The sequence below is a fragment of the Eupeodes corollae genome, chromosome 1 (genome assembly GCF_945859685.1).
Source record: "Eupeodes corollae chromosome 1, idEupCoro1.1, whole genome shotgun sequence".
Taxonomy (NCBI): Eukaryota; Metazoa; Arthropoda; class Insecta; order Diptera; family Syrphidae; genus Eupeodes; species Eupeodes corollae.
Window position 1 is genome coordinate 252550341 of NC_079147.1, and position 27483 is coordinate 252577823.

A 27483-nucleotide genomic window follows, 5' to 3' on the forward strand; every position below is an offset into this window, starting at 1 on the left:
GATCAGCTCTTATTTTACATGTAAAACACTAACAAAAAGGTATCCGGATACCCTATCTGTCTGAGATTGAACGCAGCCATTGTGAGTTTAATAATTTTACCTCACTCCTTCCCACTCAAAAAAAAAAAGTAATAAATGTCTGCCTCACTTTTTCGGCTACGGTAACACCATATCCTTTTCCTGACCACATGAGCACACTTACGGCTGTATGCTATCGTGTGCTTCAATCTTTAAGCTCTTGAGTCAATTTTGGAGCATTGGTATGGACCTTAACTTTCACGTGATCTTGATAACCAATTGTCAACTTTTTGAGGAATAACACGGTCAGGAAACTTTATTGCATTCTATTTCATTTTTAAGTAATGGCGTAGTTTTTACTTTTCTTGTGTCATAGTTGCGAAGTACTAACAAGCCTTGAATACGGACGGATTTACGTTTGACAACCAGAAACGAATTAAGAACAAAAAGCCTGGGATGGGCCAGGCAAAAAGAGGATGATGATGACTGCTACCACGAAACCCAACAGCGCTTATTTGGATGCGGCTTCGTCATTGGAGCCAGACTTAGGCAAGAAGTAGACACGCTTCCAGCATCATGGATGTACGAACTTTCCTAGGAGCTAACATCGACTCGGACCACTACCTCGTTGTAGCCAAGGTAGCACTTCAGATGTCCAGACCCAAGGCAAAACAGGGAGGTGCTGGGAGAAGGTACAACGTCGAGTGGCTTCATTCAATCGCCAAATCCTTTTTTGACCGAGTTAAAAGTAACATATCTCGAAGTTCTCTGCCGCCAACACAATGTGGCAACATTGCCAAGATGCAATCAGAGAAGCCGCTTCTGATGTGCTGGGTTTCAAACAGCCACCAACAAGGAACCCCTGGTTTTATGAGGAATGTCGGCAGGCTAATGCAGCCAAACAATAGGCACGCAAAGCGGCAGTTGTTGCATAAAAGGACAAGAGCTGCTCATGAGGTATGAGCAGAAGAGGCGAGAGGAACACCTACTTCTCAGAAGGAAAAAGAGAGGGCAGGAGAAGCGTGCGGTCGAAGATGTTGAGAGGTTTTAAAGCAGGAAAGTTTTATGAACAGGTGAAACGAAATTCACAGGTACAATAACCTAGAACCGAAGGCTGCAAAGACGAAAGTGGAAACATCATAGTGGAACCGCAGTCAATGCTGAGGATATGGAAGGACCACTTCTGCAAACTGTATAACGGCGACGACGAACTGATGATCCATTCAACATAGACGACGAAAGCTAACACTCCCGTCCTCCCAACTTAGACGAAGTAAAGATTGCCATATCTAAGCTGAAGTCTAATAAAACCGTAGCGGATGGCTTGAATGCCGAGCACTTTAAAACAGCTGGAGATAAGTTGGTTAGGAGCATGCACCAACTTATCTGTAAGATACGATAACGTCTAAAGCCGATCGTCAACAACCTGATAGGTCCTTATCAGTGTGGTTTTAGACCAGGAAAGTCCACAGTTGATCAAATATTCACATTACGGCAGATGCTGGAAAAATCCCAAGAACACCAAATCGACAACCACCAACATTTCTTCGATTTCAAGGCCGCATATGACAGCATCTACAGGGACGAGCTGTATAAAGCCATGTCTAGTTTTGGCATCCCTGCCAAACTCGTCCGTTTGTGCAGGATGACCATGAAGAATTCAAGCTGCTCCATAAAGGTTGGAAAGAACTTAACTGAACCTTTCGATGTCAAAAAAGGTTTTAGACAAAGTGATGCGCTGTCATGTGTTTTTTTTTAACATCGTGCTTGAAAGAATAGTGCAGAACTCTTAAGTCAACACTAGAGACACTATCTTTCAAAAGTCCGTCCAATTACTAGCATATGCTGATGACATTGACATAATCGGAAGAACTCAGAGTGATGTCAACGGGGCTTTTGTGAGTATTAAGACAGAGGCGGCAAAAATGGGTTTAACGGTTAAAGAAAGGACATACAACACTGACGTCTTGATCAAAACGTAACCATCGACAGACGTAACTTTGAAGTAGTCAAGGACTTCGTCTACCTAAGCTCCACTGTAAACGCAGAAAACAACACCAGCGCTAAGATCAAACGCAGAATAGCTGTTACTAACCGCTGTTTCTTTGGGCTAAGAAAGTAATTGAGTGGTAAAGTTCTATCTCGAGACACCAAAGTGTTGCAATTTAAGACCCTTATCATCCCCGTTCTGCTAAACGGTGCAGAAGCATGGACTATGACAAAAGCCGATGAAAGCACCTTGGGTCGGTTCGAGAGAAAAGGTCTTTGTGTGATCTACGGTCCGTATGCATCAAAGGGGAGTGGAGGAGAAGATGAAACGACGAGCTGTAGGGTAAAAGTCCAACGACTAAGATGGCTGGGTCACGTAGAGCGCATGGAAACCAATGCTCCGGCCCGGAAAGTCTTCGAATTCACACCCACAGGACAGCGCAGTAGAGGTATACCGCGTATAAGGTGGAGACATCTGGCTAGGGAGCGAGCTAGATGGAGAAGTTTGTTGGGTGAGGCCCTAGTTCACACAGGACTGTAGCGCCACCTTAAGTAAGTAAGTAGTACATATAGCCTATTAAAAGATATTTCTAGCATGTCGAATTTGTCAACGAAAAACGTGTTTGCAATGACTTACAACCGTGTTTTTTGGCAGTTAAATGTCAGAAGATATATCTGACTGCAATGAAGGCATTGGGCAAGTTCAGACGGCATAAGCGACTCGATTGGCTAGCCGTGAACAAATTGATTTTCAATCAAAACAACTTTGTGGAAAAGTTAACTGAAAATTTTGGAAAGAAAAATCTTCAAATTCTACTTGTGTCAAAATGACGGCTAATCATAATTGTTCATTTAACAGAAAGCTGAACTTTATTACTATATTTATTTTTGCACAATTCTATTTGATGTTTCTTGTAAAAGGTATCCTTTTCAAATTGGGAAAGGAATAAGTAATATTTCTTTAAAATCCAAAATACAAGTCGAGAGAGACTTGTAAGCTTGCCTGAGGAGTGTTTTGTGAACAATTATGTTTTGTTGATAGTTTTTGTATACGATGAACTTCAGTAGAGGTAAGTGAAGTAATGTTACTAGTTTGAAGCTTATGACACTTGAAAAACTATCTAGTTGCTTTTGCCTTTAGTGACTGCAAATGAAGTCCCTTGTTCTGTCTGAACCTGTCTATTTTAACATATAGGTACCTTTTTAAGATTGGAAGGTATTTATCCAGCTTTATGAAAATAAAATGTCAGCGACTTCTGACATTCATTTGCATTACATTGTCATATATTTTCAAACAACCCTGTAAACAGATAACTTAAATGTCACTTCAATATAGAAGGTAACTGTCAAACATTGCATGGCATATAAAATCTTTGTAACCTCATAAAAGGAACAACTAAAGAGACACCGGGCCATAGTCTAGGAGCTTGTTCTAGTAAAGTTAAGAACAGCTGTCATTTATTTTTAATGATGTGCACTTAGCTTAAGTGTAATGTTAAGTGTTCGCTATGATATTTTCCGTTTCTCATAAAGCGAAATTCTTCTTTTCTCTTTTATTTCACTAATTCGAGGCGCATGCACTCCATGTCAAGTCAGACTTTAAGCGAAATTTTTGTCTAGACTTCAATCTGCACTTCGGACAAAAAAATATTGTCATCTGTCAGATTATCTCCTTTTTTCACAAAAATTGTTTTTTTTTTAGAAAATTTCATTGAGTTAAACTGTAAGATTTTGTTATGTGTTGAATATTCAATTTTAAGGGGCCTAATAATATTGAAATACCTTTTTTAAACCATTTTCCATTTTTCAAACATATTTTCAGTGTCAGTATTATAATACTTGACAGCTGTCAGTTTAACAGGATATGTATAAAGACGGCAACCAGACAAAAAAAAAATTAATAAGTTACACAAATTTAAAGAAAACTTGCACTATGTGATATTTGAAACAATACGCAAATTAATGTTCTCAACTTTGACGTTTCGATTATATTGATTGCGTTCAACGCCATTCCTTCAGTATATTTTTATAAATGCTACGTTTAAACGTACCTTTTTGAAATTATGAAAATGTCCCAACTTCCGGCTTATGTCTTTGATCAAAATAAAAATTTCCCCCAATTCAAAATCCTTTAATACGAATTCGCCGGAAATGTTTTTGGTGTGTGTCTAAACTTTGCAAGCAGTGGCGTTTGCATTAGCTACACAGTGCCTCAAACCGTGGGAACAGTTTGCACTCTACAGTTGGGGAATACGTGTAGCTGATACATGAACCATTATAACAACAGAATGGTGTATGTCTTGAATTAGACACAAAATGCAACCAATAGATGTCGCAGTAGTAAACTTTAAGAAAATTTCCGAAAAATGAAAATGGAAAATACATTTTTTCTTTCTCTCACAACACAAACTCAATCTAAATCACGCATAAACAATACCCCACCATTGCCCATGTCTGTTGTATGTCCTGTCCTGTCTCCATGAGCCATGAGAAGAATTTTCCGAAATTTTTGCGCGCTTTTCACACCCATCACCCCATAACTCCAGATAATATTCAAGCCATCTCACTCATTCTTTTCTGTATTCTTATTTAGGGGGTTAGAGACAGTCACAGTATTGGGCATTCCTTTTTCATCATATCTATTTTTCCACGGATATTTTGATGTCGTGCTCTCGAGCTACGTTGTTGTCATCATCATCGACGTCCTCGTCGTCGTAGTTGGCGTCTCGTCATCGTCATCATCATTTTTTGGTCGAATCGGGTGCATCTCCATCTCATTTCTTCGCCCACTAAAACAAAACAAAATACGCCAAGTAAAAGAGGGAGGAAAAACCTAACAAACTCAAATGAAAACTCCAACGACGTCCAAGTTTAACAGAAGCAGAACGCTAACGCAGAACAGCAAACACAAAATAGAGCTCCCGCTCCGATTATTTTATTGATCGATTTTCCATTCCATGACTGAAACAAATAAATTTTTCCCCAACACTCTGCCTTCTGCTGCTGCCATAAGCCATACACACCATAATACCTAATACAGTTCGTCGGGAAAAACGTCAAGTGCGGGTCGTTGTCGTGTTCGTTCATTGACGCGAAATATTTTCCTCCTCTTCCTTGGGAATTCATAGTAAAATTCTTAGTTATATATTTGAAATGAAAAGTGCGTTGTTATTATAATTCGTTTCTTTTATTTTTACCTAATCTTCCGGTTGCCATTTTTGTTTGTTATTTATTTAAACGACAAAATAAAAACAAAGAAGTTTTGTATAAAAATTGAATGTCTTAAAATTAAAAGAAAAAAACAAAGTGTTTTCATTGCAATTGTTGCAAGGAAAAAGAAAAACGATTTTTTCAGAGACGTGGTCTTCTACTTCAGTCTTCATCATTGTCGTTTGTCTGAGCCTTCTTGAGGATTTCTTGGAGAAGGGGGATTTATTTTTGTCAGCTGAAAGCCGTTTAGAATTAAATCTGGAAAAATGTATTTATTGATAATGGTAAGGCAGTGTTTTTTTAATTCTTTGAATAAATTGTTAATCTAAAATAAATTTAAGTCCAACAAAGTTATTGATTTTTCGGGTCTATATTGCAATTAAGCAATTTTTCATCCCTATACCTGAAATGCATTTGTGTGAAGGCATCTGGAAGGGGTTGAGGAGTTTTGCAGGGTCATAAAATGGGCTGTGTGTATTAGATTATGCTCTCATTGGTACCTACCTACCTGCCAGCCAGCCAGCCAGCCTGCATGACTACTGCCTTTGCCTTTTCCCTTATTCCAGCCAGATTAACTACCCTTAACAACAAAGTTAATTATTATGTTTAGTCTTTTTAGTTACAATCAAATGTTGTCCTTGTTTACTTTAATAAAAATAGGTATGTAATTATTTTGTTTAGTTAGGAATAAACCTGAAATAATTATGGTGGAATTTAAGTGGTTAGGTATAAAGTGGGAGATTTTTATTTATATTTTCCTAACTTAGTGACTGTTCCACATCCATCATAGAAGCCACCTTCTTTCCATTTCCAATGTCATGCGCCCTTATCTACTCCCTCTTTGGATAATAACAACATGACTTTTCTCTTCTCTCCTTTTTTGCAGAGAGATGGCAATCAGGGTTTCCACTTTATTATTATTGATTAGAAAATTGTCATTTTTGAGGTAGTGGTATAATTTTCTTGGACGCTCGCAAAAAAGTTTATGAAAGAACGTTTTCTGATAGTCATAAATGTCAAATTTTTTTTTAGTCTAGCTTAAACTTTGGATTTTTCGATTTCACTAACATTTTCAATTCTGAGAACGTTGTGCACATTAGACTCTAGATTGAGATAGAAATGTTTAATTTGTGTGTAAAGTAAAGTCAGCAAAAATAAAGTTGAAACGTTAAAATGAGTTGCTTCTATAGAATTTAGGACCAGATGAATTTTAAAGTATACTCGTTGATTAATCTGAAAGAACTCACCGAAACTTTTGATTCCGAAATAGCTAAAATAGAGTTTATTGAATATCAATTTTAAATTACCTTTTTTGACACACCACGTTTCGATATATTTCTATGAGTTCTACATACTAAATGCCACTTAAGTAGCCATTTTAAATTTTTGACACCGGCACCTTTGACAAATTTTAAATCAAATGATTTAATGATCTCCTTGAAATCTTGAAAAAAAAACAATTCCCAAAAAAAAGTTGTTTTTTTCTTGTAACATCTTTAAGTATCAAATCATTTAATATTGTGTAAAAGGATTTTAACACTTGTACAGGGGTTTCTTATTGAGTGTCTGGTTTGTTTCATTAAGCTAGTTGATACTTCTAAGACTTCAGAGATTTCCGTGTTCTGCGAAATATAAACAATTAAGTCATACACATTTCTCTAAGAACATAATTTCTGTGGAAAGAGTTCTCAAGAAGTCTATCAAACAATTCAAAAAGGGAAAAAAAAAAGAAAAAATGAATTTGATTCCTAGACTGAATATTGATTTGTATTTATACTTCATTCACCTGAGGCCCTACTATCTAACTCGATTCTACTTTTGATTCTATTCTTAACTCATTTCCAATTCTACTTTTAAATCGTACTACGTATGAAAGTAGAATCGGATGCCGGTTATACCAACTTGTTTTCAAACAAAAAATTTACTTTCAACCGAATATCGAGTTGCTTGACAATTTAAAAAAAACATCAAATTTTTGGACAAGAATAATTATTTTAAAAATGGACGCCACGCCGTGTGGTGGAATTTGGTTTAATTTGCAAATAAATGAAGATCGGTACGAGTAAATAATAGAAGAATAAGAGATAATTCCAAAATAATGGAGCTGAGTGAGAAAGACTTGTACATATAAAGAGTGTTTTTTAGCTTTTATCTTTTTGGCAACACTTTTTTAAACAGCTGACGCACGTTTCGATTTTGGTTTCATTGTCAAACATCTTCAGAGTTTGGTCTATAATTTAACTATAAATCGTCTTACAAACGAACAACTCTTTCAAATTAGTGAATTTTATTACCGAAATGCGTGCTCTGTTAAGACAGTTAGAAAAGTTGTGATGCCTTTCAAAAAACAGCTGGTGCAAGAATTGAAGCCAAACGATCTACTGCAACGTAAAATTTGTGGTGAAAGGGTTCTTTGAAAGTTGGCCGAAGATCCACATTTTTGCCTAAAAATGTTTGGCTCAATGGGTGCGTAAATAAGTAGAATTGTCGATTTTGGAGTGAATACCAACCAGAAGCATTGTAAGAGCTACCAATGCATCCAAAAAAAGTCACAGCTTGGTGCGGTTTATGAGCTGGTGGCATTATTGGATCGTTCTTCTTCAAAGATGATGCGAATAGTAACGTAACTGTGAATGGTGAACGCTACCGTGAGATGATATCTAACTTTTTTTACACAAAATGCAAGAGCTTGACTTCAATTTGACATCAATCGAAAGAGTCATGTGCCAGCTGATGATGAATTTTGAAATGAATTAGGAAGAGAAACGAAAGTCCAAACTCTATTTTTGGCAAAAACCACGAATTCCCAGTGTAATTGAGGTAGTAGATTGAATTATATTCTATATTTTACTTACACTTTGGCAAAAAAAACTTCGCTCGCAAACACATCTGATGTAGAGTGATTATTTTCGATTTTGCCTTGTTTTTAATTCTACTTTCGAGTTACGTAGTACCGCTTTTATTCGAAAGTTCATAAGAATATAGTTGGCACTACTAGAACTATTAGAGTCTCGTTGGTTCGAAAGTAGTCAAATATTACAATTTTTCGAATTTGAGCAATTTCATTGTAGAATCGATTTACATAGTAGGGCCCCTGCTCTGTCAATCCGTTTAAGAAAATTCTTAAAAATCTAAAGAATATAAACTGAATCTTATAAATAATAACTGGAAGCAAAACAAAAAAATATGAAATGCCAAAACAAGTCACCTTTAGAAAAAAGTAGCAATGAGAAACTTTAAGGAATATTCGTGTGGTGTTTCGAAAGGAAAAGGATTCCCAAAACTTTTTGGTGCTAAATATCTAGTAATAAATTCAAACCTTTTTATCAAATTTTGAAATCTTTGTCACTATCTTTGAATGAGAATTAAATGAAATATAATTTAATTTTCTCATTATTTTTTACCACTATGATACTTTTTGACATATGTATCATGTATTATGGGCAGCTATTTTAATTTTCGATACCGATTATTTTGACAACTTGCTAAGCGGTTCCTTATTTTACAGTGTATATGCATGCATATGGTCTGCTCCATTACTTTAAGTTAGTTTGATTTTAAAAACTTCAAATAGTAATATTGAAATAAAAGAAAAGTCAAAAAATGGTTGCATGATGAAATTTTCAATTTGTTTCTTTAATGCATCGAAATAAAAGTACAAAATATTACATCTTGTTATAGTATTCCTAATTTCCTTGTTTTTTTTCAAAAAAATAAGATAACTGAGAAAGTGTTGCATCCGTTTTTGCAAGTGCCTTGTAGCTGCATTCATATTGCTATATTGAATTATTTTATGTGACAGTTATAAAGCTATGACTTTGACTACCATTGCGCCTATTCTACCCCAGGTCTGTTCTCTCTAAACTTCTTTCATTTTCTGTCCTACTTTGCGTAGTCTTAATTAATATTAAGTTTATATTGACAGAATTTGTGACTTTAAATTCAGAGTATGGAAACAGACCCATCAATTTTCTTTTTAAACTGTCATTAATAGTAGGGGAGCCCAGAATGCTAAATCGGGATTCACTCGAGCGTCAAAGAGACCTATTCGATTAAGAAGCTTAGATGATAATAACAAAACAATGTTATGTCGTAAATACACTTTCATCGGTGGGGGGAGCGGCTATAAGTTTTCAAAAATGTAAAAAAAAACAGTTGCATGGACATACTCGAGCGCGTCAGATATAAATAGCATCCATGTTCTACGTATTTTTGAAAATATACGTATGTTAATCTGACCGTTTCCATGATGGGGGTGGTCGTACGTAAGGGTTGAAAACGGTAAAAAAAAATTGAACCGAGCGCATCAGATTTTCAAAGGGGATGTTAAGTGAACCTAAAAGAACGCTCTTATGTAATAATCTGACGATTTCGAAGTGACCCAAACTTGCGGCAATTATTAGAACTTGCAAAAAAAAATCTCCATTTTGAAATACTCGAGCGCGTCAGATTTTGATAAATATGGTTCATGTATATACCCTAAACGTGTTGTCTCTTAATCTGACGATTATCTGGAGGGATTCGCTTAATCTGACAATGGAAATTTTTTTTTTCAAATCTTTTAACAAATTGAAGAGCTAAAAAATAGCATGCAAGGAAGTACAAAACTTTTATTTATGAGTATAAAGATAAGTATAAAGAATATACATTTTTTTGAGAATCATTTTTTCAATCATCATCTTTGAAGAAACTTTGCATGCACCCCATCTTGCATTCATCGCGCCTTTCACCCTCCCCACCTTGCACATACTGAACCTTGGACCAACTCCAAATCCTATAGTGTGCCCAAGCAGGGGGGTTGCAGGGGACAGCATGCCACCGTACACATCTCGGTGTTGTGTACACCCAAACTCGCACACACCCCACTGTTGCATAAACCCACACCTACTATTATTACTATCAAAATAACACCACTCAAGCAAAAAAAAAGAATTAAATTAAAATAGTAGTTGTGGTTATTTTCAATTTTCTCAAAAACTAAAAGACATAAAATCATCTAGTTTTCAGTTTTTGATCAAAAACAAATAAGATCAATAAATTCTGAAATAAAAATAATGGTAGATAACCTTAAGTATTGAAAAATTACACTTTAAACCTTTTTTAAACTTTTTTTACTCAAATTTGGGGTTTAAAATTAAATTTTTCAAAAACTACCATAGTTCTGACTTGAATTAAAAACTGGCTAAAAAAACAGAATGCTTTATTTTTAATTATTTTTTCCATTTTAAATAATATTTTTTTTTAAATTGCCCCTCCCCTCACTTCGGCTAACGGAAATCGTCAGATTATTATTTGTGAACGTTGAATTATTACCTTCAAGATAAAAAAAAACTAAGCCACGCTCAAGAAAGTCAAGATGACGTTTTTTTTTACAAGTTTGTAACCCGCCTACTTCTTATCGTCAATCGACAATTGTCAGATTAGTGGAATATACACTTTTTAGTATATAACTAACTTACCCTACCTTAATCTTACGCGCTCGAGAATTTCAGATGATCAATTTTTTTTACTAATCTGATCCTTTATCCTTGACGCGCGACCACATATACGGGGCTAATACTTGGTGGAGGTATTCAATGGGGTACTCCCTGTATATTAATCTGCCGCGCTGTAGTAAATCCCAAAATCCCTTCTTGGGCTCCCCTACTATAATACCAATCAATGACTTCAGATCAAGCTCCATAGATTCTTTAAATCTTGTTTATATCGACAAAGATGCAATAGGTTCAAAATACACTTTGATAAAGGAAACTGTGATATTAAGAAAGCAAATTAATTTCACTCCTAATACAGTAGTGTACTAAACTTACCATGTCTTAATTGGATCACTTTTCTTTAGTTTGACAGAAGACTTTTTTCTGTTGGCTTGTTAAATATTAGCTTCAGTCTTCAGCTAACATTAAGCTTTTATAGTCTTATCATTATAATACACACTACAAGAAAGTGGGATCACTGTGCCAAAAGTGTAGTAGATGGTCGACATAAGTCTAGAATTCGCAATCACAATGACAATTATAGACAACGTGATTTACCTATTTTGAATGATATTAAACCTTTTGTGAAAATGGGTTTCTTAAAAGTTTTTGTTTATTTTCTTTTAAAATACAAAATACAACCGACCGACGCATAATGGACTCGTCTATCCTCTTTTTTACATCTGAGTATTTTCGTCGTAGAGGGTTGAGAATGGGGAGTGGTGCTATTTTTTCCGACTTCTAGTATATTTTTAAACGGACACATTTTTCTGTTTGTTTTATTGGAAATCAATTGAATGGATTTGAATGGAATGAGGGGTTGTTGTTGTGTCTCGCTTCTATCAAATGCCATCTACCTACTAGGGTGAGTGAGTAGAATGTATGGGTATGGAAGAAAAGTAACTATTTCCGGGTGTTTTGTTACTGTGAGTGGTTTTATTGTCATTTTGTGAAGTAAATACCTATACCACGAACCAACCTTCCTCCTTTTAGATGGGTGGTAGTTGGTAGTGCAAAAAATAGTTGGGGAAAATCCTCTCTCACTCTCATGTGTCTATTATTTCACAACTTCACTTTACTTTGAAGGGTTTACATTTGTTGGCTTATTGGTAAAAGTTTGGAAAACTTTAAAATGTTTGTGATTTGTGATTTCTTAACTTGAGTAGGTAGACAGGCGCCATATTCACATATTGGAAGGTTCCTAGCTATTTAGTAAAAGTGATTTAAATGTGCAGCGTTGAAAATACTTTAAATGCCTGCCAATGTGTAGTAACCTTACTTCTTGCCTTAGGTAGCTAAGCTTATATCGAGACCAATATTTTGGAAAAAGTGGTAATAAAAATAGGAAGTCATATTGATAATACTTTTATACCTTAGAACTTAGAAAACAAAATAAACACGCAACACACTCACCGGTGCGAACCAATTATCCCCCACGAATACGCCTGATAGATGCTGTCAAATGTTTGAAGCGATTATCCTTGAAAATAAGCTAAAAACTTTAAATTTAAATTAGATATCTTAATTAAGTTATATATAAAATAAAAAAACTACAAGATCAATGTGAAAAGGTAATTTTTTTTAGTAAAAGTGTTTTGTTTTTTGTTTTTATTAATTTTATAGAAACAATAACTTCCGAATAATTTGTATTTGATACAAATTTTTTAATAGACAAAAACAAAAAAAAAAAAGGAGCTCTACAATTTTTGTTACACCATTTTTCGAATTTGTGCGACAACCTTATATAAACAAAACATACTGTATGTTTTTAACGGTAGCAATGAGTACAAAATTTCATAGTTAGTCGGACTTATCACAAGCCCCTTCGTAATACAATCTTACTACATACGAATCCTGAACAAAAGTATCACAACTCATATCTTATTAAAAATATTTGCTACGAAATTCGGAGTCCGTGAAAAATGGTATTACCACCCCCATATGAATAGGAAGTTTGACAGTTTTTTCCGTACAGGTATTTTAATAGGAATCTAACTTAAAACACCACCAAAGTAAGAAACATTCATATAAAATTAAAGACATATTAAAGTTTTATTACTGTTTTATTGAAATACTGAAAACAGCTTTTATTCTTCTGGGGCTAAAAAAAGTGTTAACTAATAAAACCCAGTTCCAAAGACTTTTTTAAATGTGTCAAAAAAAACCTGAAATCGCCCAAGAATAAATACTAAAATTAACAAAGAAGAAGTGAATTCCTTTTCCTTCTAAGGATGCACCTAACTGGAGAAAAGTTAAATTAAATTAAATTGGGTGGTGCAACAGTCCGTTGTGAACCAGGGCCTGGTGACTTACAACTCTCAACCATTCCTGTGTGCGAGAACTGTTGTCAGGAATGGAAGGGACCAACAATTTTAGGCCGAATCCAAAAGCACTTTTTCTTGAAGGATTTGTCAATTCATCGCAAGAGGCGAAAATTTATTTTTTTAAATTAAGGTGCAACAGGCAGGTATTGAACCCAAGACCCCTTGCATGACAGTTTTTTAATTCATTTTTATTAGTTCATTCTTAAACCTATCTTAAAGCTAGACAAAAATTCATAAAACTAACCTAATTATCCATAACTTACAACTAACTTAATGGTCCCATACGGACACTCTAAGTTAAACTATTCCACTAACTACTAATGCCCTTCGGCCCTAAGATCTATTTTAACTTCAATACAATTTTATTTATTTTTGTATTCATTAGAAAATTTAAAAAACTAATATCAATATCCTTTTTACTTTTACTTAAAAACTACTTACAATTAGGTCCTTAAATCTAACTTAAAGCTAACTTAAACTACCTATTCTACCTATAAAATACTTAAAACTAGAACAGCCACAGCATCAAATCTAACGTTTTTTGTTTTTTTAATTTAACTGTTTTTTTTAAATTTTTTTTTATATTCCATGTATTTTTTTTTTTTTTTATTTTTTTGTTTTTTTTGTATTTTTTTTTTTTTGTGCCACCATGCCTATTCTACTTAAAACTTAACCCTAAAACTATAAAACAAGTATGTAAGCCGGCCAAGGCTTAAAACCCCATCCCAACTACTCAATATCAAGTGCCGATTGAAGCCACCAAAACTGGTTTTCTTGCTTCACCCTATCAGTTCGGTCCCGTTCGGACACAACCCTACTGAATCGAAGAAGTTCTGCTCCGCCTTGTGCCATGACGTCCCCATTGTATGGGAGTCGCCTATCCATGGTTCTTCGTCTGACGTGGTAGATTAAAACTGCCAATCTATCCTGTATCAGACCGCATTTGCCTAAAAAGATTAATGCCTCTGGTGGAATGAAGCCGCTCAAGCATGCACTTTCAAAATACTCGAAGCCCTAAAATTAAATTGTTGGTGGAAGACATAGCTCTTGCAATGAGACCTCGAACGAGTTTTATCACGAAATTGTCAATTCTGTTGATTCGAGCCCCGTTGTATAGGACCTCGTTGGAAAAGTAATGAGTAAGAAGATTCGGCTGTTCGATATAAGCCGTTACAGCTTCGTAAACACTGCCGCTCGAACACCCGAAAGAAGGGAAGGGGCAACGTTGAACCACACAGGACAACCATAAACTATCATCGGCCGTATGAGGGCCATGTAGCAAATTACCTTCACTCTGGGGTCAAGCCGACTGCTAAAAAAAAACAGCCGTTTCGTCAGAGCGAAGGCTCCTCTGGCCCTGGTCAGAGCAGCATTAATATGTCTGGCGAAATATAAATACTGATCTAACCAGATACCGAGTTACTTCACTACACTTTTGCTCGCTAATGGCCGCCCGTGAAGATCAACGATGACCATCTTGCGCCAATTCTTACACGTAGCCCTCGTGGCCCCAGCCAACGGAGTCCGGAACAGAATTGTCTCCGACTTCTGGACATTTATTTTTAGTTTCTAGTCGTCGCAATATCGCTGAATCTTGTCGAAATCACGCTGCAAGAGAATTCTAATAACCTCAACCTTTCGGGCCGATCTGTACGCAATTAGATCGTCGGCGTACGCAATTGCCTTTGTAAGACTACCTATCAGATCGCTGGTGTAAATGCTGAAGAGAATCGGCGAATTCACCGCTCCCTGTTGAAGACCATTTTTAATTGAGAATGTTGTGGTAGAAGTTACATTGCCACTTTTGACAACAAACTTTCATATCATAAAGTATAGACAACAATAGCTTGCTTATGCCAAGCATGCTCATTTTTAGGTTAAGACCCTCTAACCATACGGTGTCAAAGGCCTTTTACAAATCAACCAGAACATCACCTGTGCATTGTTGTTTTGATTTATTCCATTGGATATCAGAAACGAGTTTAGACGCAGCATGAATTGTGTCATGACCCGCCTTGAATCCGAACTGTTTATCCGAAATTATTTTGTTGTCCGCAGCCCACTTAGTCAGAGCCCTGTTAATGATCTTTTCGAAAACTTTGCTGATGCTCGGAAGAAGACTTATCGACCGAAGATTTGACGGGTTGGAGTTGTCCTTTCCCTTTTTCGGGAGAGGATGAACCACAGCAGTCTTCCAATGCACTGGATGATATGCATTATTCAGTACATTGTTGAAGAGTGTGGTGTAAATGTCAATTGCTTCCGTCGGTAAATGTCTTAGTACAACGTTGGATAGACCATCGACACCTTCTGACTTTTTATTTTTTATTGAATTGAAGATGAGTTGAAGCTCAACCTTCGTCACTAACAAGGGACTTGGTCCCGTTTGCTCGGCGATTATGGCATTTGCCAAGGAATCGTCATTGAACCGCATGAAACCGCGGTTCTCAGATCGCCATTCTGTCATATCATTTCGAAGGTAAAAGTGATTAAGTAGGGCTCTGTTTTCCAGGTCGTGGTTGGGGCGAATGCTAACATTCACCTTGTACACTTGCTGGAAGGCAGCTCCCACCGCCTCCACTTTTTCCTTCGGATCTTCAATTATGTAAAAGTCATCGTCAAAGATGGCTTCTTCTGGATCTATTTGCGCTGTCATGAGTACATCTCTGTTTTCTTCAGTTCTTTGGAGTTTAAGACACGGAAGGTCATTATCGTTTTTAATCTTGTTGATTTTGGGGAACATACTAGGGTCACTCGAGTTAACTGACCGGATCTTGTGGTCCCAGTACTTGTTAATTGATAACCTGTAGTTCTCCCTAACCAACAGATTGACAAGTCCAATTCACTAACCATCATGCCACGGGTAGGTACTCCTTTATGCTGAGGTATGCTGAGGAGAATTAAAGCTTTGATAGATGTTAGGGGAGGCAATTCCCACTATTCAGTGAACAAAAATGAAATTGCGAATGATTTTTAAGTTGAGCTACTTTTTTTGTAACTCAGTGTAGTATGTGAAGTAAAAATCCTTGAAAAACTTCCTGTCTTAAAAAGTAAACTTTTTTAGAAACAAATATTTTTTCTGAAATGAATATTAATAAACCTATTAAACTTACAAAAAAACACATACAGTTCAGAATAACAAAGGGTGTCCCAAAATTAACGCAAGATTTGAATTTGCCGCCATTTGTGCAGTGAAGTGTTGGCAACCCTGAAAAAAAGCAATTTGACAGCTAACAGTATAGGGTTATTAAAAATGGAGCGTTACACGATAGAACAACGTGTCTTCATTATTAAGGAATATTTTAAAAATAGTGAAAGCTTGGCGGCTGCAGTTCAAAAATTTCATACAAAATATGGTCGGAATAGTGTTTTAACTTCGTCAACTGTGAAGAGATTAATTGAAAAATTCATGGAGACTGGATCCGTTGGAGACGCCAAACACACTGGTCGTCCAAAAACAAGCCGTTCAAATGTGAATGTCGAAGCAGTGCGTGAGATTGTTGCTGACAATCCAGGAACCTCAATTCGACGTCGTGGACAAGAATTGCAAATTTCAAGAACCTCTCTACAGCGTATACACACCAAAGATCTGTGTCTTCATGCTTACAAAATTCAATTAACACAACAATTGAATCCTAATGACCATGGACAGAGAAGAGAGTTCGTTGATTGGATTATTGAACATCAACAAATGGACCCTGATTTTTCGAGCAAAATCATCCTAAGCGATGAAGCACATTTTCATCTTGGTGGCTTTGTCAATCGCCAAAATTGCGGCATTTGGGGTTCGGAGAACCCACATGTGATTGTCGAAAAACAAATCCATCCACAACGTGTGGATTTTGGGCTAGAGGCATAATTGGGCCATATTTTTTTGAAAATGATGCTGGTCAAGCAGTGACTGTTACTGGTGCTCGATATCACGACATGATTACACAGTTGTTTCTGCCAAAATTGGATGATATTGATGTGTCCAATATGTGGTTTCAACAAGACGGTGCCACATGTCATACAGCCCGTGAAACAATTCAATTACTGCATGAGACATTTCCAGGTCGTGTACTCTCTCGTTTCGGTGATCAAAATTGGCCTCCTAGATCGTGTGATTTAACACCATTAGACTTCTTTTTATGGGGTTATTTGAAATCACAAGTCTATGTCAACAAGCCCACAACCACCCGTGCATTAAAGGAGGGAGGAGATTCAACGCTGCATCAACGAAATTCAGCCACATTTATGCAGAATGGTCATGGAAAATTTCAACAAAAGAGTGCGCATGTGCATGCAAAGCCGTGGAGGCCATTTGTCCGATGTGTTATTCCATTCATAACCCTATCCTATGTACTTTACGAGTCAATAAAAATATAACTATCAAAAGACTAAAAACGGCGTTTTCTATTTAATTTAAATCTTGCGTTAATTTCGGGACACCCTTTACACGAAATCTTTATTTGAATCGATTGTACGGTCCATATAATTTAATGTTTGAAAATTAGTTTATACAAATGTTGACCTTGACTGCGCCTCAAATGGTCCATCCGCTTAGTCCAATTTTGGCATACTCTTTCCAACATTTCGGCCGGTATCTCACGAAAAAATGCTTCAATGTTGTCTTCCAATGCGTTTATTTAAGCGGGCTTGTTTGTATAGACATGAGCCTTAACATAGCCAAACATAAGGGCTATGATTACACGATCTAAGCGGCCAATTGATCGGTCCCGAACGTGAAATAAAATGTTCACCGAACTCGCTTCTCAGTAAGTCCATTGTTGCGCGTGGTGTGTGACATGTGGTACCGACTTGTTTAAACCACATGTCATGCAAGTCAAGCTCTTGCATTTTGGGCAAAAATAAGTTGTATATCATCTCACGGTAGCGTTCACCATTCAAAGTTACGTTACGATTCGCATCATCATTGAAGAAATACGGTTCAATAATGCCACCAGCCCATAAACCGCAAAAACTGTGACTTTTTTTAGATGCATTGGTAGCTCTTACAATGCTTCTGGCTAATATTCTCTCCAAAATCGATAATTCTGCTTATTTACGTACGATCTTCGGCCAACTTTCATAAGAGCCCGCATTAACCAAAAATTTTACGTTGCAGCAGGTCGTTCGGCATCAATTCTTGCATCAGGTGTATTTTGAAAGCCATACCTAAATCCTTCAGCAAAATTTCCACGTTGTTGAGTAATAGTGGCCCAATTGCTGCGAACGGCGACAAATTGGTAATAGATGGTCATCGTTAAAACTGGCCGATGCAGCTGCGATATTTTCTTCAGTTAGCATTCAACGTAAGCGTGTTGGAGGTTTTATGTAGAACAATGTAAGCTTGGTGCAAAATTTAGTCACATAAGCCCGAATAACCGCTTCAGGGGGTCGATTAAACTGACCATTGAATTGAAGAAGCGCGTGATGAACTTTCTTAACAGAGCACGCATTTTGATAATAAAATTAAATAATTTGCAATCGTTGTTCGTTTGTAAGACGATTCATGGTTAAATTATAGACTAATTTGAAGATTTTTGACAGTGAAAAAAAAACCAAAACGTGCGTCAGCTGTTTGAACCATTGTTGCCAAAATGATAATAGCTAAAAATTAACCTTTATTTAAGGTGTTGATGAAAAACTGTTTTTGTTTACAAAAATGCAAAGATCCTAGGAAGTAGTTAATTTGGCCTAAACTTGCAATTATAATACCAAAGCTGTAGTCTTTTGGTTATTATGTTTGAATTTACTTTGTTGTATTTTTTCTACTCCACAATATGGAATTGATCTATATTAAGGGTTTATTTGTTTCTCTTTTCATCAAGGAATCTGATTCTTTATTATCCTCAATAACAACATGGCCCGACTTTCAATGAAATGTAACATAATCATACTTGTCCAAATCTTTAAACCTGTCTATACACACATGGAATATGAGTTGAATGCCGCTTAAGTATCGAACATGATTTTAATATCCTAATTTCTACCTATAGTATCTTTGAGGTTGAGGTCCGCATGTTTGTCTTCTCCTTCCACCTGGAAGAAGTTCAATGATGAAAGACTACCCCATGGGAAGGTTAGGTTAGGTTGGAGTGGCTGTCCAGATATCATTGACACACGTAGACCTCAAGGGTCCATTGTGATACCACTAATGAGGTTATTCATGGGAGAGTAATGAATTTAAACAATCCATTTTGTACTTTTAATAAAGTTAGAGAGACGTTTTGTGTCAATCGTTGCCAGTTCACTGGTATTATCGAAGAAGGGATTACCGAGAAAGTAATTCCTTCTAATGGAGAGTGCTGGACATGTACATAGAGGGTGTTGGACTGTTTCCTCTTCCTCCTCGTCCATGCAGCTTCTACAGAAGTCATTTGTGTAGACCCCTAGCCTCAGAGCATGTCTACCTATGAGGCAGTGTCCCGTTATTACTCCAATTGTAGAGCTTATACTTTGTCTGCTCAGTGATATCAAGCCTTTTGACCGTTTTAAGTCAATACTTGGCCATATTTGCTTGGTTGCCAGGCAGGTGGTACTTTGTGACCATCTAGTATTTGTTGTTTCTAAAGCATATTGCTTGAGAAGATATTTGCATGTAGCAAGTGGTGTTCCTATGTTATGTGGCCCGGCACCCAAATGAGGTGAATGTTAAACTGTTCCGTCATCTCCTTCAGAGATGATTGACAATCGTGGACTGTTCGAGAGTTTGTGGAGGAAGACGCGAGAGATTTAAGAGCGGCTTGGCTGTCCGAGAAGATTCGTATATCCTTACAAGATATAACGTTTTCTTTGAGCCAGGATAGTGCTTCTTTAATCGCCATTACTTCTGCCTGGAATACACTACATTGATTGGGAAGTCTATAGGATAAACTGCGATTCAGTTCTTCTGAAAAGATACCACTTCCAACTCCGTGATCGGTCTTTGAACCGTCAGTATAAAAGTGTACCGCATCGTCTTCCAGGGGTCCCTCTTCTTCCCAGGAGGATCTTGAAGGGATGGACACATGGAATCTTTTACCAAATACCATTTTAGGGGTGGTATAGTCTAAGCGATCTGGGATAGATCTGAAATTGTCTAGAATAGTTGTATGTCCAGCCCGTGCATGTACAAATCAAAAAATTTGTAAATTTTCCCAAGAAAGAGGACAACTCCAAGGTGAAATAAGTTGTAGCTCTGCAAACCCAGCAAATATCGACATACCTCAAGTAAACTACAGTACATCACCATCTGCGTCTAAACTGAGAGTTTATTTCCAAAATGCTGGAGGTATAAGAACTAAATCTCATCAATTATTTACTTCATCATCACTTCATGAGTTTGACGTCATCGTTATTGTGGAGACTTGGCTGAATCCACATTTTTTCTCAAATGAATTCTTTGATAATTATTATCAAGTATACCGGAAAGACCGACCTACCTCAACAGGAATGGACCGAGGTGGAGGTGTGTTGATTGCTGTAAATTCGAAGTTCAACAGTAAGCAATGTAAATTGTTAAATGATTCTGAATTACTGATAAATTCTATGCATCCGTGAAACAGTTTTTATCGCCTAGTCAACATGGCTTTATTAAAGGTCGCTCATCGGCCACAAATCTCGTTCTTTTCACTAATTTTTGTTTAAATGAAATCGAAAAGGGATTCCAAGTAGATGTACTCTATACGGATTTTATTAAAGCCTTTGACCGAGTCCACCACGGTTTACTACTCCAAAAACTTAAGTTGTTAGGTTGTGATAGATATTTTCTTTTATGGTTAGAGTCATACCTATCTGATAGAAGTCAAATCGTTAACATATCTGGGTATTACTCTAATCCTATTAGTGTTGACTCAGGTCTTCCTCAGGGAAGTCACCTTGGTCCATTGCTCTTCCTCATTTTTATTAATGACTTACCCTTAACCTTTCATAAATCTAAATGCTTAATGTATGCTGACGATGTAAAAATGTTTTATCCTATTCGCTCTTTAACTGATTGTTTAAGTTTTCAGATGGAAATTGATCTTTTCTTAAACTGGTGCGAATACAATCACCTAGAGTTAAATTCTTTAAAATGCAAGATTTTTAGTGCAACTAGGTCAATTAATGCTATAAATTATTCATATAACTTCAATCATGAACCACTTTCAAGGGTCGAATTGGTGAAAGATCTTGGTGTGTTTGTAGATTCAAAATTGGATTTCAGAGCGCACATAGATTTTGTTGTATCCAAATGCTTGGTTTTATAAGACGAAACTCGAAAGAATTTAGAGACGTATATACACTTAAAACCTTATTTAATTCATTAGTTCTCCCCTATCTTGAATATTGTTCTATAATTTGGAGTCCATTTTATGCGAATGGTGTACAAAGAATAGAACGAATTCAGAAAAGATTTACCAGATTCGCACTTCGAAATCTATATTGGACCGATGATATGCCGAACTATATTTCAAGATGTGCACTTATCGATTTGAAAACGCTTGAAGTTAGAAGAAATACTCAAAGCATATTATTTATTAAAGATATTTTATGTAATCGTATCGATTCAATTGAATTATTGTCTCTAATAAAGTTCTATGTCCCGGAAAGATTACTTCGGAACAGACGTGTCCTTTTTTATGTGTCTAATCATAGAACCAACTATGGCTTAAATGAGCCTATCTCGCGATCCTTGACATTGTTTAATTCCGTCTGCAATGAAGTCGACATTGTAGTGAGTAGGGATCAATTTAAACGACAAGTATTAGACTTTTTAACTTATCATATGTAAAATCTGTATAATCATACCGTTAGTTAATTAATTAATTGTTTTGTATCAAAGCTGTGTTTTAATATCTATTATTATCTTGTAAGCTTATTTATTATATTAAATGTAATCAGCAGACTATAGTCCATTGATGAAATAAATAAATAAAATGAAAAAAAGTATTGTTACTGGTCCATTGAGAGGTGGCTCTAAGCCTTACACATGAGTTGGCAGCCACCTTTTTAGAGAAGATGTCAAGTGGTGTTAGGTTTACCCCATGGGAAAGATTTAAAGAAATTTGAATTTTTCTACCATAAACCTCCTCACTAGTCCTTTCAGATGATCTTGTTCGATCAGAGTCATATGCTACCAACTGCAACTAATAAACACTTTATGGAATTTTGTTTTAAATTAAAGAGTTTGCATTTACCGTTATATTTTACTCAACTTTTAAGTTCTTTTCATAGTGCCTAGGGTTGCTTCAAAGACTTTCCTAGAAATCAGGGGTTTCTCTAGTTATCACATGTACCTATACCTACTAAATACATACATATCTAAGTAGTTTTTTTTTTTTTTTATAATAAGCGCACACTCAAGGGGATATATTACCCTTATTATGTAGACACAGTGTGAGCACTAGGAAAGGGAGAGAGGGGTTGAAAGGAGATGTCGGTGTACATTGGTTTTGAATTCCTGAATATTGCAATAGCTGGGAAAGACAGAGTGTGGTAAGGCATTCCACATTCGCATAGTACGGCTAAAGAACGAATCTCTATACTTGACAGTACGACCGAAGATGGGCTCGAGGGTATATTGATGAGCATTCCTAGAAGCGCGAGTATTACGGTTGAACTGTTTAAGGGGATGAATGCAGCTGGCTATTTCTCTAGAGCATAAACCATTAAAATAACGGTAAAACAGGGTGAGACAAGAAACATTTCGACGATGTTCAAGTGACGTAAATGATCTTATGATGGTAATATCACCAATCAATCTAAATGCTCTACGTTCAATACTATCCAAGAGGCTTAAGTAAGTTGCAGGAGCACCAGCCCAGATATGGGAGTTATACTCAAGCTTTGGACGTATATAAGACTTGTAAATAACAGCCAGATCAGAGGGGGAGAAAAACTTCTTGCATCGCCTTAGAAAACCCAAACATCTTGCGGCATTTTTGGCGACATCGCGTATGTGATCGTTCCACAAAAGGTGGTTGGTGACACACATACCAAGAATATCCAGATGTTCAGTTTCCTCGATGCAAGTGCCATTTATGGATAATGGCAGCGGGGGTATATTTCGCTTTAACGATACAAGACAGCATTGCGTTTTCGAAGCATTAAATTCCACGCGGTTTCTTATTCCCCATTGTACAATGCTGTTTAGGTCGGAATTTAATGAGCTTATCATATTTTGTCGTTGCAGTTCCACATCCGAAGAAGAGGGGTGTGAATCTGAAAACGAATATGAAAAGCTAAGAGTACTATCGTCAGCGAAACAATGTATTGGATTAGATGTTGCAGACAGGAGATCATTAATAAAAATGAGAAAGAGTGTTGGAGATAGAACAGAGCCCTGGGGCACACCAGAATTTATGTTATGGGTTTCAGACTTGAATCCATCCAATACAACTTGTATTGAACGATTCGAAAGGTAATTACTAATCCAATGAAGGAGGGATTCATGCAAACCGAAAGCACGCATTTTCGATAAGAGAGCCTGATGCCAAACCCTATCAAATGCTTTTGAAATATCAAGTGCAATAATCTTACTTTCTCCAATGCTATGTAAAGATTTGTTCCACTGTTCGGTGAGATGAACCATGAGATCACCAGTGGACCTATTGCTACGAAAGCCATACTGTCGGTCATTAAGAAGCTTCCGTTCTTCAAGATATTTCTTGAGCTGATAATTAATCAGCGTTTCCATGACCTTGGAAAGAAGGGACGTAAGTGCAATCGGTCGATAATTAGACGGTGAGGAAGATTCGCCTTTTTTGGGAATAGGCTGGACAAATGCGGTTTTCCATCCGCTCGGAACGAGACCTGAGGAGTAGGACAGATGAAAAAGCTTACTCAGTGGTTTTGCCAGCGATGAAGAACACCTCTTCAGAACAATAGCGGGAATACCATCCGGACCAGCAGATTTGTGTATGTTAAGATCTTTTAGGACCCTCGCTACGGTACGAGTGCGAAAAGAATGTATTAACTTAAACTCTAGAAAGAAGATCCTAAATAAGATTTCCTTATTATGAATCATCTATAAATCTCTATGTTTGCGAAAATATTAATGAATAATACTAATTTCTGTTCATTCAATTTGTGTAGTAATTTATCAAGGTAGATATTGTGTAGGATACTTATTCCACCTATAGATACTTACCCCAATCAAAACGGTTAACAAAGGCTTTTGAGTTGCAGTTAAACTACACTATGTACCTATACGACGCAATTCCTTGCCTGTTGATTATGTTAAACTGGGGTAAGGGAAACCATCCTGTTTCCCTTCTTTCATTTAGAAAAAAAAATGATAACAACCTTGCAGCAATAAAGAAAGGGGTGTCTGATCAATTCAAAAGCAAGGTAGGTAAATACCTATACTTCTACAAGATCGCTGAAAAACTGGTTTTCTTTTTATATCCACTCACACACAATAAACAATCATTAAACAAAAAAAAAACACCCACCATGATGTTCCCTTCAAAAAATTCCAAACTCAACGCAAAATAAGCACAAGACTGTATTAAAAAATACCCAAATATAAAATAGTAGATAAGCAAAAGGATGTATAGACTCTAGACTTTACATTCACTCCATTAAAAAAAACATAGTCATTCAGTCAACAACAAAACACACCCTAACCCTACTTAGAGTCTACCTACTTAAATCCTACGCACTGCCACCGCTGAACATGAAGAGACGGTGACGACGCAGAGGTGGCTGCACGGCGGCGGCGGGGTACCTTACCTACATACCTAACCTATAGCCGCACATCCTGTACAAAATACTTGAAAGAGAGGCTTCTCCGTTTTCAACCCAACTCAAAAGAAGATTCACAGTGTTTGGCGTTCACAACAATAAATTGCACACCAAAAGAGGGTACACGGTACACACAAAATAAAAACACAACTATCTACCTATACAAACAAACGAGAGGCAGAAAATGAATAAAACTCCCCCATTTCTCCTGATACTCCCAAGGGACACAACACAAGGTACATGTTATGTACAGTACAGTGTGCACCAGGCTTGCCAAATAGAGCTATTTATAGCAAATTGGGCTATGTTTTCTGAAATTCGGCGACAGCAAATAACTATGACAGCTCAACTATATTTGGGCCGAAATTAAACCAATTTTAAACGGTGATTTTTTAAGAGCTTGAGAACTTTAAAAAAAAAAACGCATAAAATTTACAAAATCTCATCGATTCTTTATTTGAAACGTTAGATTGGTTCATGACATTTACTTTTTGAAGATAATTTCATTTAAATGTTGACCGCGGCTGCGTCTTAGGTGGTCCATTCGGAAAGTCCAATTTTGGGTAACTTTTTCGAGCATTTCGGCCGGAATAGCCCGAATTTCTTCGGAAATGTTGTCTTCCAAAGCTGGAATAGTTGCTGGCTTATTTGTGTAGACTTTAGACTTGACGTAGCCCCACAAAAAATAGTCTAAAGGCGTCAAATCGCATGATCTTGGTGGCCAACTTACCGGTCCATTCCTTGAGATGAATTGTTCTCCGAAGTTTTCTCTCAAAATGGCCATAGAATCGCGAGCTGTGTGGTATGTAGCGCCATCTTGTTGAAACCACATGTCAACCAAGCTCAGTTCTTCCATTTTTGGCAACAAAAAGTTTGTTAGCATTGAACGATAGCGATCGCCATTCACCGTAACCTTGCGTCCAACAGCATCTTTGAAAAAATACGGTCCAATGATTCCACCAGCGTACAAACCACACCAAACAGTGCATTTTTCGGGATGCATGGGCAGTTCTTGAACGGCTTCTGGTTGCTCTTCACTTTAAATGCGGCAATTTTGCTTATTTACGTAGCCATTCAACCAGAAATGAGCCTCATCGCTGAACAAAATTTGTCGATAAAAAAGCGGATTTTCTGCCAACTTTTCTAGGGCCCATTCACTGAAAATTCGACGTTGTGGCAGGTCGTTCGGCTTCAGTTATTGCGCGAGCTGTATTTTATACGGTTTTACACCAAGATCTTTACGTAAAATCTTCCACGTGGTCGAATAACACAAACCCAATTGCTGCGAACGGCGACGAATCGACATTTCACGGTCTTCAGCAACACTCTCAGAAACAGACGCAATATTCTCTTCTGTATACGCACTGTACGCATTCATGTGGTTGGTTTAATGTCCAATAAAGTAAACTGAGTGCGAAACTTGGTCACAATCGCATTAATTGTTTGCTCACTTGGTCGATTATGTAGACCATAAATTGGACGTAAAGCGCGAAACACATTTCGAACCGAACACAGATTTTGGTAATAAAATTCAATGATTTGCAAGCGTTGCTCGTTAGTAAGTCTATTCATGATGAAATGTCAAAGCATACTGAGCATCTTTTTCTTTGACACCATGTCTGAAATCCCGCGTGATCTGTCAAATACTAATGCATGAAAATCCTAACCTCAAAAAAATCACCCTTTATAACCATGACGACCACGAGAATGAGAATTACGATCCGATGGAAGAATTATAAAATTTAAGACTGCCTGAACTTTACTTTAAAGTAGGAAATGTCTTATAAATACTAATTGAAGGTATCAGATTTGTCTTAAATTTTGGGCTACAAATATTTTTAAATTGGACTATCGAGAGCTACTTCAGGACATGGCAACCCTGGTGTACACGTTATAATTCTTCGCTTCACAGTCAAAACAATCGCTTTTTTTACTAATACAGTCAAACTAACGTACCCTCTGTGTTCAGTTTTGTGTGTTTTTTTCTCTAATTTTCTTTTTTTGCTTTCACGGTCTGAATTCTGAGATCACTTCACTTTGGTTGTTTGAATTTGAATTTGAACCCCGTTTTGCGCCCAATGAGTACGAACAAGCAGTGTTAGGAAAAGGTATTGCCATGTGCAGGAAAATTTATTTAGAAAAATTTACTAAGTTCAAATAAAAGTCATCTTAATTTGGTCTTTTTGTATTATTGGAAAACTAAAAGATGAAGTTATCACTTTTGTACAGTTCACAGATTGTTAGAAAACCTGTCGAAAAAGTGAGTTTAACATTTTTCTAAATAGATATATAGCAATTTATAAGCGACTTTAAAACCTTTAAATTTTCTTTCCGTTATACTAACTAATAAACTGATAATTTCCTGTTATTAAAAACCATCATTCAAAAATGTATTTAAAGTGACTGTTCGTTAAAAATCTTTCATCAGCGGAATCAGCAACTAATTAAATTCCGATGAAATCTTAAGCCTAGGATTTGACATTCGGCCTAAGGTGTTTTGGTTTATTAACCAACGAGAACGAAACTGTTGACTTTTTAAACGCATGTCTAGATTAAAATTCTGCATCATCCATCTCTTAGAAGGGACCTAATGGCTGAATCACAAACACGCTTCAGCTTCGGCTATGACACTCCTGTCATTAGCAGTTGTAATTTTTTTTGCTAGCTTACGCAGCCTGTAGTAGATATGTTCAGCTCATGGAGCAAGAAGAAGAGCAGACTCACCCCTTGAACACAATGGGAATTCGCTTGTCGCGGTAAAAATCGGTGTAACACAA

General features: G+C 36.7%; 1 protein-coding gene across 3 annotated transcripts in view; it reads left to right on the forward strand.

Annotated features, from left to right (window-relative positions):
- Positions 1–5365: 5365 nt before the first annotated feature.
- The window catches only part of LOC129953857 (protein charlatan), a 64555-nt gene continuing 42437 nt past the window's right edge, over positions 5366–27483 (forward strand). For all 3 annotated transcript variants that reach the window (XM_056067364.1, XM_056067367.1, XM_056067366.1), the window contains exon 1: positions 5366–5501. The gene's annotated coding sequence lies outside the window, so the exon portion shown is untranslated. The remainder of the gene's footprint in view (positions 5502–27483) is intronic.